Raw genomic sequence first — 15413 nt, 5'->3', positions numbered from 1 at the left:
TTCCCTGTAGGGATGAAAGCTCAAGACTGTGGATCACATATGCTTGGCTGGAGCTGGTTCTGTGTTTTTAGTCCAATTAGGGAAGGATTTTTGGTCCCTGGGTTTTTTGTAGCTGCTTCTCTCATGCCAGGAAAATGGGTTAGGAAAAGACCAAAAAAAAAAAAAGAAAGAAAGAAAAACCACAGCACAGTTCACTCTCTGGCTTAGGAAATTCCAATGTTAATGAAGCTGCCTGGGAAGGGGAGGGGAGGGCTCAGATAAATAGGAGAGAGTAGCACCCCGGAATATAGACAAAGTTACTTATCTTTCTTGGGATGACTGTTTTATCTGAGATTCCCGAGGGGCGCGTTGACTGTGTGCGCTGGCTGGGTAGAGATTGCCCCTGAGGGTCAGGCCTGCGTCCCGCGCTTGCACTGTCTCAGAAGCTGTGGTCAGTTCCTCCGCTCCCAGTCCAAAGCCCAGCGCCAAGGTTCCCCAGCTGGGATGCTGCACTCCCAGCTCCAAAACCAGTCGCTGCCTCCTGGTGACTTCTCCTCCTGTCAGCCGCATCACTGCGCTGTGTGCACTGGCTGGGCTTTCCCCGAGGTCACTTCTGGGGGCTAGGGCTGCATCCCGTGTTTGCACCATCTCAGAATGCCGTGCTCAGCCCCCCTGCACTCAGTCCAAAGCCCGGCGCCAAGGTTTCCTGACTGGGATGCTGGCTCCAGGCTCCGAAAACAGTCGCTGCTTTCCCATGGTTGTTCGTTCTCAGTCTCTGTCACTCAGGTCAGCTCTTTAGATCTGTGTTTGACGGTCAGGGTTCGTAGATTGTCATGTATGTGATCAATTCACTTGTTTTTCCAAGTCTTTGTTGCAAGAGGGATCCGAGGTAGCTTCTACCTAGTCAGCCATCTTGGCCCCGCCTCCTCAGTCTGTTTTGTAATATTATGCTTCTTTTGAAATATTTATTAGCATTTTAATTTTGTACTAACATTGGAGACACAGGGAAACAATTTAAATATTCTATTTAATACATTATCATATGGTGCATATTTCCAGAGCTGAATAAAGACCTAGCCTAGAGGTATAGGAATTATATGTCACCAAGTTTTCTTTAATCTTTCTCTGTAATATTTTCATTTTTAAATTATTAATAATTATAAAACTCATTGTCATTGAGTCAATTCTGATTCATAACGACCCTGTAGGACAGCGTAGAACTGCCCCATAGAGTTTCCAAGGAGCACCTGGTGGACTCGAACTGCTGACCTTTTGGTTAGCAGCCATATTACTTAACCAATACACCACCAGTGTTTCCATTAACAATGTCAATGTATTATAATATGTTTTCATATTTTCTGCCTGTGATGTGTAGAGGACCCTTAGGTCAAAGAACACCTAATACATCACTGGCACTACTATGTTTACTTACTCACTGACTAGTATCTGGGTCTTTCTTGCATATGACTTCTGAGCCTTGGTTGTTTGTATCCCAGTACCTTAGTGCTGTAGACTCCGATTAGGTTTATCTACAAAACTAACTTGCACACTCCCTTGCAGTTAACACAGGTCTGGCCACAGAGGAAGAAATGGAATTTTAATTTTTTTTTTTTTTTGGTGTGGATTTAACTGAGGATTTGGGGGACGTTTAGCTTTTTTGCGCTGGGGACCTGGGTGTGCAGTAGCAATAGAAGGTGCTGATGATAGTGTTGCTGGACCAGTACAGGATCGTTTACCTCTAACCTTTACAATGAGAAAAGCAAACTTTTTTGATAAGGCACAGTAGTTGGATTCCTGAGGTATTTATCTGAATGTAATTCTTAACAGATACTCTTTCCCTTGGTGGTGGGAGTGGTGACAGTGGGTGGTCCATGCTCTGGAAGGTCCTTGGTTTGCCTCATGGTATGTAGGTGAGGCGAGCAAATTTAAAGATCCAAGGATGGAGTAAAAACCCCCTTTTTCCACTTTTGACATTTTATGCCTTTAATTCCTGCTGTGTTATTCTGATTTTCAGACCTTGCTCCATTTTTGTTCTTTGGCAACTTAGGAATCTTTAATACACAGATTCCTTCCCAATGCTCTAGTCAACCATCTCCCTTTTCTGCCCTCCACTTAGCCATCCTTGTCTCATTGCCTCACCTGGCCCGATGAGAGGATTTTCCTTTCTATATGCCAAGCACAGTCCTGACTCAGGACCTTTCCAGTTGCTGTTACTCTGCTTAGAATGTTCTTTTCACAGATATCCACATGCCCCAGTCCCTCACTTTCCACTGGTCTTTGCTCAAATGTCACCTCATCAGAGTGACCTTCCCTTTGTCTTCCTTATTTCTCTTAATGGCACTTGTATATTTTCTAGCTTGTTTATTGTTTCATCCTTTTAGAAGAATATATGTCTCAAGGATAAGTTTTGTACACTGCTATATCTCCTTAGAACAGTCCTGAATACAGTACACTCTCAGTAGATATTTGTTAAATGAATAATTTGCAGAGAGTTGAAGTTGTTTCGGGAGGTGCTATCACCGGCAGCCATTCTGATGACAGGGTGTAGTTGTTACACAAAAGATTAGTATGGAACTGAGGTTCTTTATATGATTGAACAAACGTAAAGATGAGTTGGTGACAACTGCTTTTTATCCTTCTTCAGTCGCTATTTGGAGAGTCTGACTTTTTGAGACACTGTTTGTTAAATATCCAGTAAATTCAAAGTCTTTTACTGATATAAGCAACTCCATTCACTGTAATTTTACACTAGGCAGGCCACCCAGCTATAGTTCTTTCCTAATTATTCATCACCATGTGGTGTTTCAGACCACTGGTTTGATACAGAAAGTCTAAGCTCTTTTTACTGCTTAAAATGATCTATTTTGGCTTTTAATCCAATTTCTGTTAGGTATTTTGTCCAGTTTCACTAATTACTAGTTATGTGACAGTGAGAACATCAATTGACTTGGTTACACTTTAGTTTTTTATTTGTTAAATGGGAATAATAATAATAATGGAACTATCTATTCTGTCAATCTAATAGGGTTTTGTAAAGATTAAACAATAAGAAATACTCAGATCGAATGCAAATTTGTTGTAAAATGCAAATCTACGTTGTTTTAAACTCACTTTTAAAAGTTCCACTAAGAAAAATTAGTATATTTATTAAATACCATTTCAAATATTAGTTGATCATGAAATATAATCCTGGGCTTGCTTAAGTAGGAGACAGCAGATTTATTCAAAGTAAATTACTTTCTGCTTCTTGAGTGAATATTGGATTATTGCTGGGAGATTGCTGGGATTTTATCCCTACAGATACACAGAAGTCCCTGAGGGTGTGAATCTCAACTGATCTATTTGACATGTTCAATAAAAGAAACATTTCACAGTAATTGCCCAAATGTAAACTGTTTATGCTCCGTCCTGGAATATGGAAATGATTAAAATAAACTTGTCCTAAAATGTTCATTTCAGGATCATAATGAATTGGGAAAATCCTCTGAAATAAACAATCCATTCCCTTTGCCTTGCTTTCCCTTGTTTTTCTTTCCTTTTATGGTACCCTTTCTCTTTCCCTCTTCTCCAGTTTTTCTTTGACTTATTCTTTATGACTTATTGTTAAAGACTTGTGTAATATAAATTCTTTCTGCATACTCCTTGATAGTGTACAAAAAGTATAAGAAATAAAACATGAAATCAGTTATTAAATAATTTTCCGAAAACTAGGTTACGTAGTAATTTCAAGCATCGTAGGAGGCAGCAGTGCCTTTACCTGTAAGAATGAAGTTGAAAGGGTATCTACAGTACATCGAATTAAACATTGTGAAAATCCTTAAACAAAATTATTTAAGTTATAGTAGGGAAGAATACATGGGTCATGAAAACCCAAGGAAAAGGAAGCCTGTACTGGGGGAATAAGTTTAAATTAAAAGAGCTATTTTTAACTCTCCCTTTAAATAAACTCTTTTGCATTATGCTCATTTTAAAAACAGTTTCAAGTTTTCTCTTGTCCAGTGGTATCTTCCCAACTGACTTACTCTGCTTGTGAAATATTTTAAACCTATTGCGTCCTGGTATTTACATTTGCAACGATAAAAATATAACTCAGCTCCTTTTGATAGACTATCTTATAAAATGCTAGCTAGCTCTGAAAACAATACATCTGTAACTTTCTGTTTTGCTTTTATTAGTTTTTTTTAAATTAGGTTTTGATGTCTGATCTAAAAGTTGTTTGTGGCTGCCTGACTTTATTTTTACTGTACAATAACTGCAGATGCTAAAGATTTTTAAAAAATAATTTATTTTTGTGGTTGTGGAGAATATACACAGTAGAATATACACCAATGCAACAATTTCTATATGTACAATTCAGTGACATTGATTACATTCTTTGAATTGTGCAATCATTCTTATCTTCCTTTTCTGAGTTTTTTTCTCTCCCATAAACATAAACTCAGTGCCGCCTAAGTTACCTATCTAATTTTTCGAGTTGCTGTTTTTGGAAATCCTGGTGGCATAGTGGTTAAGAGCTATGGCTGCTAACCAAAATATTGGCGTTTCGAATCCATTAGGTGCTCCTTGGAAATGCTATAGGGCAGTTCTACTCTATGCTATAGGGTCGCTATGAGTCAGAATTGACTCACGGCAATGGGTTTAGTTTTTTTTTTTTTGGTTTATATTGTCAATTTGACCCCATATAGGTTTTTTGCTAATTAAAAAATTTTTTTATTGTACTTTAGATGAAAGTTTATAGAGCAGACGAGTTTCTCATTAAACAATTAATACACATATTGTTTTGTGACATGGGTTGCCAACCCCATGACATGTGAACACTTCTCAACCTTGGGTTCCCGATTACCAGATTTCCTGTCTCCTCCTGCCTTCCTGTCCTTGCCCCTGGGCTGGTGTGCCCATTTAGTCTCATTTTGTTTTATGGGTGAACTTCAGGAGTTACTTAATTACTGAGCTATAAGGGTTTCTGGGGGCTATACTCTTGGGGTTGTAGATAGATCTTTAAAGAGCACAGTGCTCAAGGCAGACATTCTTTACTGGCTAAGCTAAACTGTTGTTTGGTTTTAAGAAGACTTCAGGGGATATTTTTGGTTTAAGATTTAAATATTATCTCAAGGCAATAGTCTCAGGAGTTTATCCAGATTCAGCAGCTCCAGAACGTCTAGAGTCTATGAGAATTTGAAATTCTGTTCTTCATTTTCCCTCTTTTGATCAGGATTTGGCTATAGATAATTTGATCAAAACATTCAGTAATGGTAATCGGGTACCATACAGTTCTTCTGGTTTCATGGCAAAGAAGGCAGTTGTTCATGGAGGCAATTAGCCACACATTTCATTTCCTCCTCCTATTCTTAACTCTCCTTCTTCTTCTGTTGTTCCTGGTAAACACAGGCCAATTGTTGTACTACAGATGCTAAAGGCAGCAGCCAACATTTATGTGGAGATCTATCTATATATATACATAGATAGATAGATAATATAGATATTATCTCCAAATTTGTATATATCATCGAATTCAAATTGATTGTGCTTTCCTATCCATTATAACATGTTTGTTTTCTAAAAAATCTGTCATTTAACAGAAAGATTCCTCTTTGTTATCACCTAGGAATCTATGTTTTTTACTCTTACATGCTTAATTATTGTCATTCCTTCTGTCTTGTATGCTTATGCCTCTTCTCTCCAAACTGCATCCCCTTTCTATTGTTAAGTTCTTGCCATAGTGGGGTATGTCTTCTTTCTTTTTTTCCTTCTTATCTTTCTTCATTTTGGACTGGGATGTATAATATAAAATGAAAATAGAGTTTGAAAACAAAGATAATGTGCTGAACTTAAGGAAACTCCTTTCCTGTTAATGTTGTAATTATCTGGAACAATTCATTCCAGAGAAAGAACAAATGCAGCAGACAGAACAATAATTTAAAATAAGTATAGTAAATATTTTCATAGAGCTAGAAGAGCGTAATAAAAAATGAGGCAGAAGCAAACTCTTAGAAAGAGGAACCAGTGGAAGATGATGGCTATGAAAACATGATCGTTAAGTAAAGCACTAAATAGCAGAAAACATGCAGCTGAAGAATTAACTACTAATACCAGTCGCTGTTGAATTGACTCCGATTCATGTTGACCTCACCTGTGTCATAGTAGAACTGTGCACCACAGTGTTTTCAATGGCTGATTTTTGGATATAAATTACCAGGCCGTTCCTTTGTGGCACTTGTGGGTAGACTCAAACAAACTTCCAGCCTTTCCATTAGCAGCTGAGTTCCTTAACCATTTGCTGTACCTGGGACTCACTAATTAGTGTACAGAAATGTTAGGTCCATGAGCTCTTCTAGAAAACATTAGAAAGGGATAAAGGGATAGAAGGATTGAGAAAACAGTCAAAAGAGATGGAGAACAAAAGAAGTGTCAGTATCTATATAATAGCAGTCCCAGAGAGAAAAAAATAAAAAGAGAAATAAAAAATATTTCAAGAAAGTTACATAGAATTTTCAAGAACTGCAGAAAAGGGGAAGACGTCAGGTTGAAGGTGCTCAGAGTTTGCCAAACAAGATATAAGAAAAATATGACATCAGACCCTTTATAATGAATTTTGAGAGAAAAGATAGAGGAAATTCTAAAATTTTTTTCAAAGTAGAGCTTATGCCTTCTAATGTTTTATTTTCTATTTCTGCCCAGATTATGCTTTGCAGATTGTTGAACATAATAAATCTTCTTGACTGGCTTACTGAAGTTCTCTGTATTTATTAACCAAGCAAGAAGGTAACGCCATCCGCTATCCTCCATTGGAATTTCCTGAATAAAAACCAAGAAGATGGAAAACTCTACTGTTACTGAAAAATGACTTCATTAATTAATTTTCCAGAAATTAAAAAAAAAAAAAGTCTTGATTCTACATAGAATGTTAAATATTTTTCCCTAAATCTTGCTGTCCCAATGTCTGGCCAAGTGTAGGTCATCTAGCTCAGCTTAAAAAAAGGAGGAATATAATAAAAATGCCATCAAATTTTGCTTTAAAAAGAAATATGGTGGAAACTATGTCTTAAATTGTTTCATATTTACTCAAGAGAATTATAATTGATATATAATTATGTGTGCACATATATATGTAAACTTTATGATCCAAGTAACATAAAAAATCAGGTATGTTTCCTATTTGGGTCACATTTCTGGAATCAACTTTAAAGGTTCATTTGCATGACAGTTCCTGAGTAAATATGTTTATAAAAACCTCTGGATTGTTAGGTTATAATACCTGAGAGGTGACTTGAAATCATGTAAGTGGTTGAGAGGAGAAAATAAGATAAATTCTGTCCAACCATAGATATGACTTTTTACATTCACCTTAAAGAAAGTTTCCTTCCTGGGAAGGAAAGGAATTTGCGTCTCCTTAGGCATTAAAAAAAAAAAAAAAAAAACCTCTTCTGGTCATCTTTTACTCTTCTGACTCATTCAGTTCTGGTCTAAAATTTCAAACCAAGACTCACTAGTTGGTGGCAGGATTTCTCAAATGCTTCCACTTACACCCAAGTACAATTGTAGACCCAGGTTTTGCTTGCTATCCCGTATTGTCGTAGCTGATGCTTTAGTGCTTAATTTCCCTTGTGTTCATAGTTCATTCTCTATATGGGATATTTTCTCTGTTTGAGCCACTAAGAAGGGGAATCACGTCTCTTATTCCTCCAGAGAGCTCTCCTTTAGCCCCATGATCACAGACTCAGTTACCTCATGTGTCACGTAAATCTTTTTTCGTATTCATCCCCCTGGATGCACTGATTACGGTTGCCCGGCCCACTCAGATCAGTGTGGCTGCATCGCCAATACTGACCACACCTCGAGTATTCTGGCTTTATAACCAGTATTGACTGCGCTGCATTGCTCTCTCTCTACAGTTTGTATGATTTCCTTCTCTTATCTGAATACCTCTCAGGTATCTGCTGCAAACATTCTGGGAGAGGAGCTATTTATTTTCTGGGAGGACACTCCTTGTTTTTAGTAGAACAGGTAATATTTCTGGGATTGCTATTTGATCCCTTGGTACCCACCCACCTTGAAAATGGAAAGAGATTCCAGTTTTCCCTGAAGGGAAATGAAAGAAAATTTAAAAACTTTTCTTGACTGCCAAACCCATATTCAAAGGCTGCCAATGGGACTGGTAGATCTTACTTTCATCATTGTTTTGTTCAATGTCTAGAGACACTGAAAACTAGTCTATTTTACATGAGTCAGTGAGGCAGATGATAGTGGAGCTATATGCAAGTAACTCTGTCTGATGATATGGTGTAGTCTTCTTTCGTATTGTTTTAAAATACTTTGTGTTTCCGTAGGATCTGCGTAAACCTTGTGGCTATCTAGGCTTTTCTTGTTTCTGAAACCTACTGTGTCCTAAACTATGACCTGCATACCCTGCTCCTCCCCACCCTGCTGCATTATTCTTAGGTCTAGGGAACATGACTAGGTAGGCATTTGTAATGTTTAAGGTGTTTTTCTATTAACAGATATAGGCAGGGGCAAGAATTTACGATGATTGACCTGAACTCATAGATAATAATCCAGACCTGTGTTCTCAACCTGTGATTCAGCTAAATAAGCCATACTTGTACTTCTTCCTTGATTTGCCTTAATTCTGTGATGTGCTTCAATGAATCTTGGGTCATGTTAAGAGAGAACATTTTGATTGACTTATTCATATGTGTATGTATCCCTTAGATAATTAAAAGATCTATGATTAGAGGATTTTTTTTTTTATTATTATTATCATCATTTTGCAAACAAGAAAAAAGTTAGGGAGGTAAACAATGTCCCAAAAGTTTCATAGCTGGTAAGTGGCAGAGCTGAGATTTAAATGTAGATCTATTTTAATCCAGAATCACTTAAGCCATAACGATGAGCATTCATGAAATATGCCTTTTTTACATTGAAATGCTGGTAAGTCAAGAATTTAAGTTTTAGATATGATTTATGGCAATTGAGCAGGAAGTTCAAGTAACAGTTGCAATAGAAATGAGACGAAGGCTCAAAAATTTTGGAAACCACTAAACCAAAACCAAACCCATTGCTGTCAAGCGATTCCAACTCATAGCAACCCTATAGGACAAAGTAGAACTGTGGAAGCAGCTTGCCACATCTTTCTCTTGAGGAGCGAATGGTGGGTTTCAGCCACCAACTTTTTGGCTAGCAGCCAGGCGCTTTAACAACTGTGCCACCAGGGCTCCCTTGGAAACCACTAGGCAGTATGTAATAAGACATCATTGTGTAAGTTGTGCTTTTTAAAAAAATATTAATTCTAAGTTATGATGCTATTTCCCAGCAATAGTATGGAAATACACCAACTTCTGTTTAAATATTCTTTTCATAGTGATTTTTTAAAATGCAAGAGCCCTCCGTAAGTGACTCAAACTTGTATGACTGACAAATGAGCAATCCCTAAGGAAAATTTAAATGTGGCAATCTTAAAATAATTGTATGCAATATGATAAATATGTACTTTAAAGTCCCAGTACATATTTAGCATTCTTTTGGAAATCTGATGTCATTAGTAAAACCAGAAAAAGATCTCCAGGTTTTCCTATGCCCTTAACCTCAAAGAAGACAATTTACCATAAGTAAGCTACAAAAGGGTGAGACATCTCACAGACATGCAATCCAGTAAATAGATGCCATTAAATAGTATCTGGTGGTCATTACACATAGTGAGTAAAAGTCCCAAGACTCGACCTACTCCAGCTCTGCCCTCAGACTACTGACTGCCTAATTTGGAGGGGAAAAAAAAAAAAACCAAAAATGGAAATGTTGGTTTTGGCTGAGATAAAAATTTGAAATCATAAGCAATTTGTTTAGTGTGTATGAGACAGATTGCTGCAATTTCCTAGTGACAGGATTATGTGTCAATGTTTTTCTTCTGGAACAAAAAGATAATTATTAGTTTGAAGTATATGAAACTGCTGACGTTTGACTATTTTTGACCTAAAAAAATGGCAATTTCCTAAGGTCCAAATAACCTAGCATAAATACTAAATCAATTTGCCTATCATGTTGTCTTCTTACACAACTGAAAACAGCATTGTTATTTAGAAATAAAAAAAAGCTTAATGTGTTTTATTTATTTGCAGTTCATGGATCAGTTGGTGGTGTTTATAGAGAAAGACTTAAAATGCAAAAGGAAAGTAAATTAATGGTAATCTGCAAAGTTTGCCTCCATATTGCAGACAGTAGCATTAATTCAAAGTGGTTGAAATTATAGAAGTAAGCATCTCTTTTATTTGAAAAAAAATAATATAGCTAAAGGGATAGTCCATGTTTTATGTATTATATATACATTTACTTACTACATAAGAACTAATATTTGGAAAAAAATGTTAAAAATGGCAAATTAGAAAAAAGTGCTGTAGATATTTGGAAGACAGCATTTTTCTTTAATGAGAGTAACTGAATGCTCAGAATAATACTTTACTAACATTTAAAATTAAGTGATTTAGGAATCGAATGTCATATAACTTATTCTCAATACTTCCATGTAAAAGTAGGCCAGGGTTGTAATGAAAAAATGAGTACATTCAAAATTATTTTCTGGTTAATCGTTTCAGAGCTTTACTAAAACTCACTGTTGTATGGTCTGTACTTGATTTACTATAGCTAAAAAAATTATAATCACAGAAGAACTTCCCTAGTCAAGGACTATACATCATGAAATAGTTAATTTACTTATCAGAGCAAAAACTGGAGTGCCAGAACATGGAGAAAAGACACATATTAAATAAAGATAAAAATAATTATGCGCAATTTCAAAAACACACACAAAAAAGGTGCCTATTTAATTACTCCCTGTAGGTCTTGCTTTAAAGAGTGTCAGTGCACTTTTGGGTTTTATCAACTGCATATGTTGATCATGGGCACTGGAAATATTTGAAACTATAAATTGTAAAGCTAGAAAATAGAAATATCTTTTAAGATTAAAATATTTACTATATTCAATATTATTATTTGGCATGAATTAACTCCCTTTAGTGCAGATTCCCCCAGGAATGAGTGAAGGAAGGAAAGTAAGCTTCATCAAATACCTCTTATCAACAAAGCTCTTTGCTTTTGTAGAGAAAAAAACCCAGTTACCTGTCATTTGCTGAGCACTTTGCTAGGGGACAGTTTATGATTTTAGAGCAGAAGCTGGGCCTAGGCCAAATGGTTTATGTAACAGAGTGAAGCAATCAGGGTTGGGGAGGATGAATGTATGAGGAAGGAGATGAGCACCTGCAAGGCTGAACTCAAGGTTAGAAGAAGAGACCATGTGCCCAAAATTTGGGGAAAGATTTGCTGAGAACTAGGAGGGAAACGCTTTGTGCTGTGTGTTGTCACCCCCTCTCCGAGACCTTACAAATCCTCAGTAAAAATACCCAAATGACAATATGCTTACTATAAGTGGATTTCCTGTGGATGTTTAGAAAGGGTTCTAGTTTTATATGAGGATTGTACCAGCGTTATCCCGAGTGCACAAGAAAGAAATGAACATCTGTGTTATACCTTAGTTATCTTTCTAAAACCTCACAACAATCTTAGGAGATGCATATTATTGTTCTCAATTGCATTTGAGGTAACTAAGGCCCAGGACACAAACTGTCAAGTGGCAGTGATAAAAATTTGAGCCAGATATCCCACATTCAAAACTTTCTGTATTTTTGAAATCATAATTCCACTCATCATAACAATTTAACTTTATCGGAGTCATATGCCCACATTGCTATTGTGAAATCAGAAAATAACTAGTTTTGTCCACCTAGTTTGAAATCTTTCCTTAAAATCCTGTAAAGAAAAGCTATTTGTACCTTCTTCTGGTTTGTGGATGGTGGAGGAGAACCACTCAGTCATTTACATTGACATTCTTGGTGAAGAGAAAGATATAATTGTTTCAGAAGGTTGATGGTCATGATATACAAGGAGTAAAGGCTTTTTTTGTTCCTGAAATATCTGTGCTGGTTGTCCATGTCCACATACTGGTAGAGAATAGAGCTCAGCTCTTCTCAGATCTCCATGAATATCATTGTATGATTTTGGGCTCCGTAGCTAAAATCTAGAAAACTTTGAGTAGGATCAGAGGAAAGCGACTACATGATTAAATAGTTGGAAATTAAGATTTTTAAGGAAAGTATGGACTATTCAGTTTGGAAAAAAAAAATGCGAAGTGTGATTTAATAGTTGCATAGAAGTACAGCATTAATTTCTTTTCCATACAAAGGAAAGTAGTCATCTGTTTTCTAACCACATTATAGAAAGAATTCTTGAAAGGACTTAAGATTTAAGTTAGCCAAAAAGAATTTCCTGACCGTAAAAACTGTTAAGCACTCGAGCTGGTAACTGACCAAATCTATGGAACCTGTCCTTGCATTCCATTAAGACAACGGTAGACTTTGGTTTCAGAGAATCACAGAGTTTTAGGAATGCGAGTAATCATCTTATTTAATGTACTTATTTTACAGAGACTCTGAGAAGTTAAGCAACTGTAAATAGCAAAGTCAGTTCTGATACCTCAATCTGATTTGTGTTAAAATGCCTTCTTGGCCAAAAGTGACACAATTTATGTCTTCTCCATTGTGTAGCTCTATGTAAAAGGGATATTGTTTTAATGGAGAATTATATTTATACAAAATAACCACTAATAGTGACATTTTATTTCCAAATTTTACCTTCAATAAGTGACGATTCATCTTTTAGTTGACTGACAGAGTACTTTTGTATTTTTTATAGTTTATTCCCGGCAAAAGCATACTGTTATCTAAATGTTCACTCATAGTTGAGAAATTTTTCTTTTAAATAACTCATTACCAGAAAAATCTACAAATTTTCTCTGAACCTTAGACACACTAACTCTCATTTTTCTCACTTCTTGGAGGTAGGGTATTTGTCTGAAAAATTGTTTCTAACTGAAGAATATGCTGAGTAGAATTTGCTCAGATGACTAATGTAAAAATAGCACAAAGTCTGGAAACAATTTAAACTTCTGCCACATACTCAATAAACCAGAGTAATGGTGCTGGAACTACTGACATATTTAGGCAACAAAGTGAAGTTTTATTCAAAGAGAAGAGAATGCTATATGTTAGAAATAAAATGATAACATTGTTACTTGAAAATAGTGTCAATTTTCTTAGAATTCTCAGTTTGGTGATTGTACTGCTCACTAAATGAAGAGGCCATTTTAAATTTATAAACAAATGCTGTGGCCCAAAGAATGTGTATGGGGGGGGGGAAAAAAAAACTCCCACTGAATGATATTTACTGAATGTAAAAAAAAAAAGTGGAAAATATAATTTTTATTCCTGTTTGGGATAAACAAGTTGCTGTCATTTGACTCTGACTTTTGGCAACCCCAGGTGTGTCAGAGTAGAACAGTGTTCCATAGGGTTTTCGATGGCTGATTTTTTAGAAGTAGAGAAACACACCTTTCTTCGAATATGCCTCCAACTTTTTGGTTAGCAGCTGGGTGCGTTAGCTTTTTGTACCGCCCAAGGACTCCAGTTTGGGAGAGGGAGACATATGAAGCCCAAGTATGTAGAGAGGCATCTTTGTAGTAAAAAGCTAATAAAGACAATGCAGAGGGAATTATAATGTATAAAAATATTTGAAAAAGGACAAATGGATTGATAAAAACACTGGGCTAGGAACCAACTGACGTATTTTACAGAATGGCAATACTCTTAAAGTGATGAATTTGATTGCCTTCTTGGCTTCTTTGAATCATATTCACAGTCAGACTAAATCATTTTTAGTAAGCCATTCTTTCCTCTAGAAAATTTCTGTAAATATACATTTTTTAAAAATAATTTTTATTGTGCTGTACGTGAAAGTTTACAAATCAAGTCAGTCTCTCACACAAAAACCCATATACACCTTGCTACACACTCCCAATTACTCTCCCCCTAATAAGACAGCCTGCTCTTTCCCTCCTCTCTCTCTTTCCGTGTCCTTTTCACCAGCTTCTAACCCCCTCCACCCTCTCATCTCCCCTCCAAGCAGGAGATACCAACATAGTCTCAAGTGTCCACCTAATCCAAGAAGCTCACTCCTCACTAGCATCCCTCTCCAACACATTGTCCAGTCTAATCCATGTCTGAAGAGTTGGCTTTGGGAATGTTTCCTGTCCTGGGGCAACAGAAGGTCTGGGGGCCATGACCACCGGGGTCCTTCCAGTCTCAGTCAGACCACTATGTATGGTCTTATGAGAATTTGGGGTCAGCATTCCACTGCCCTCCTGCTCCCTCAGGAGTTCTCTGTTGTGTTCCCTGTCAGGGCAGTCATCGTTTGTAGCCGGGCACCATCTAGTTCTTCTGGTCTCAGGATGATGTAGTCTCTGGTTCTTGTGGCCCTTTCTGTCTCTTGGGCTCGTGATCACCTTGTGTCCATGGTGTTCTTCATTCTCCTTTGATCCAGGTGGGTCGAGACCAATTGATGCATCTTAGATGGCTGCTTGCTAGCGTTTAAGACCCCAGATGCCACTCTTCAAAGTGGGATGCAGAATGTTAATAGATTTTATTATTCCAATTGACTTAGATGTCCCCTGAACCCATGGTCCCCAGACCCCTGCCCCTGCTACGCTAGCCTTTGAAGCATTCACTTTGTTCAGGAAACTTCTTTGCTTTTGGTTTAGTCCAATTGTGCTGACCTCGCCTGTATTGTGTGCTGTCTTTCCCTTCACCTAAAGTAGTTCTTATCTACTATCTAATTAGTGAATACCCCTCTCCCAACCTCCCTCCCCCGCTCATAACCACAAAAGAATATTTTCTTCTCAGTTTAAACTATTTCTCAAGTTCTTACAATAGTGGTCTTATACAATATTTGTCCTTTTGCAACTGACTAATTTCACTCAGCATAATGCCTTCCAGGTTCCTCCATGTTATAAAATGTTTCAGAGATTCCTCACTGTTCTTTATCGATGGTGTAGTATTCCATTGTGTGAATATACCATAATTTATTTATCCATTCATCCATTGATGGGCACCTTGGTTGCTTCCATCTTTTTGCTATTGTAAACAGTGCTGCAATAAACATAGGTGTGCATATATCTGTTCGTGTAAAGGCTCTTATTTCTTTAGGATATATTCCAAGGAGTGGGATTGCTGGATCGTATGGTAGTTCTATTTCTAACTTTTTAAGGAACCGCCAAATCGATTTCCCTAGGGGTTGTACCATTTGACATTCCCACCAGCAGTGTAAAAGTGTTCCAATCTCTCCACAGCCTCTCCAACATTTATTATTTTGCATTTTTTGGATCAGTGCCAGCCTTGTTGGAGTGCAATGAAATCTCATTGCAGTTTTGATCTGCATTTCTCTAATGGCTAATGATCGTGTACATTTCCTCATATATCTGTTAGCTACCTGAATGTCTTCTTTAGTGAAGTGTCTATTCATATCTTTTGCCCATTTTTTAATTGGGTTATTTGACT

This window comes from Elephas maximus, chromosome 6 (assembly GCF_024166365.1).
Source record: "Elephas maximus indicus isolate mEleMax1 chromosome 6, mEleMax1 primary haplotype, whole genome shotgun sequence".
Taxonomy (NCBI): domain Eukaryota; kingdom Metazoa; phylum Chordata; class Mammalia; order Proboscidea; family Elephantidae; genus Elephas; species Elephas maximus.
Note: the sequence above shows the minus strand (reverse complement) of the source record.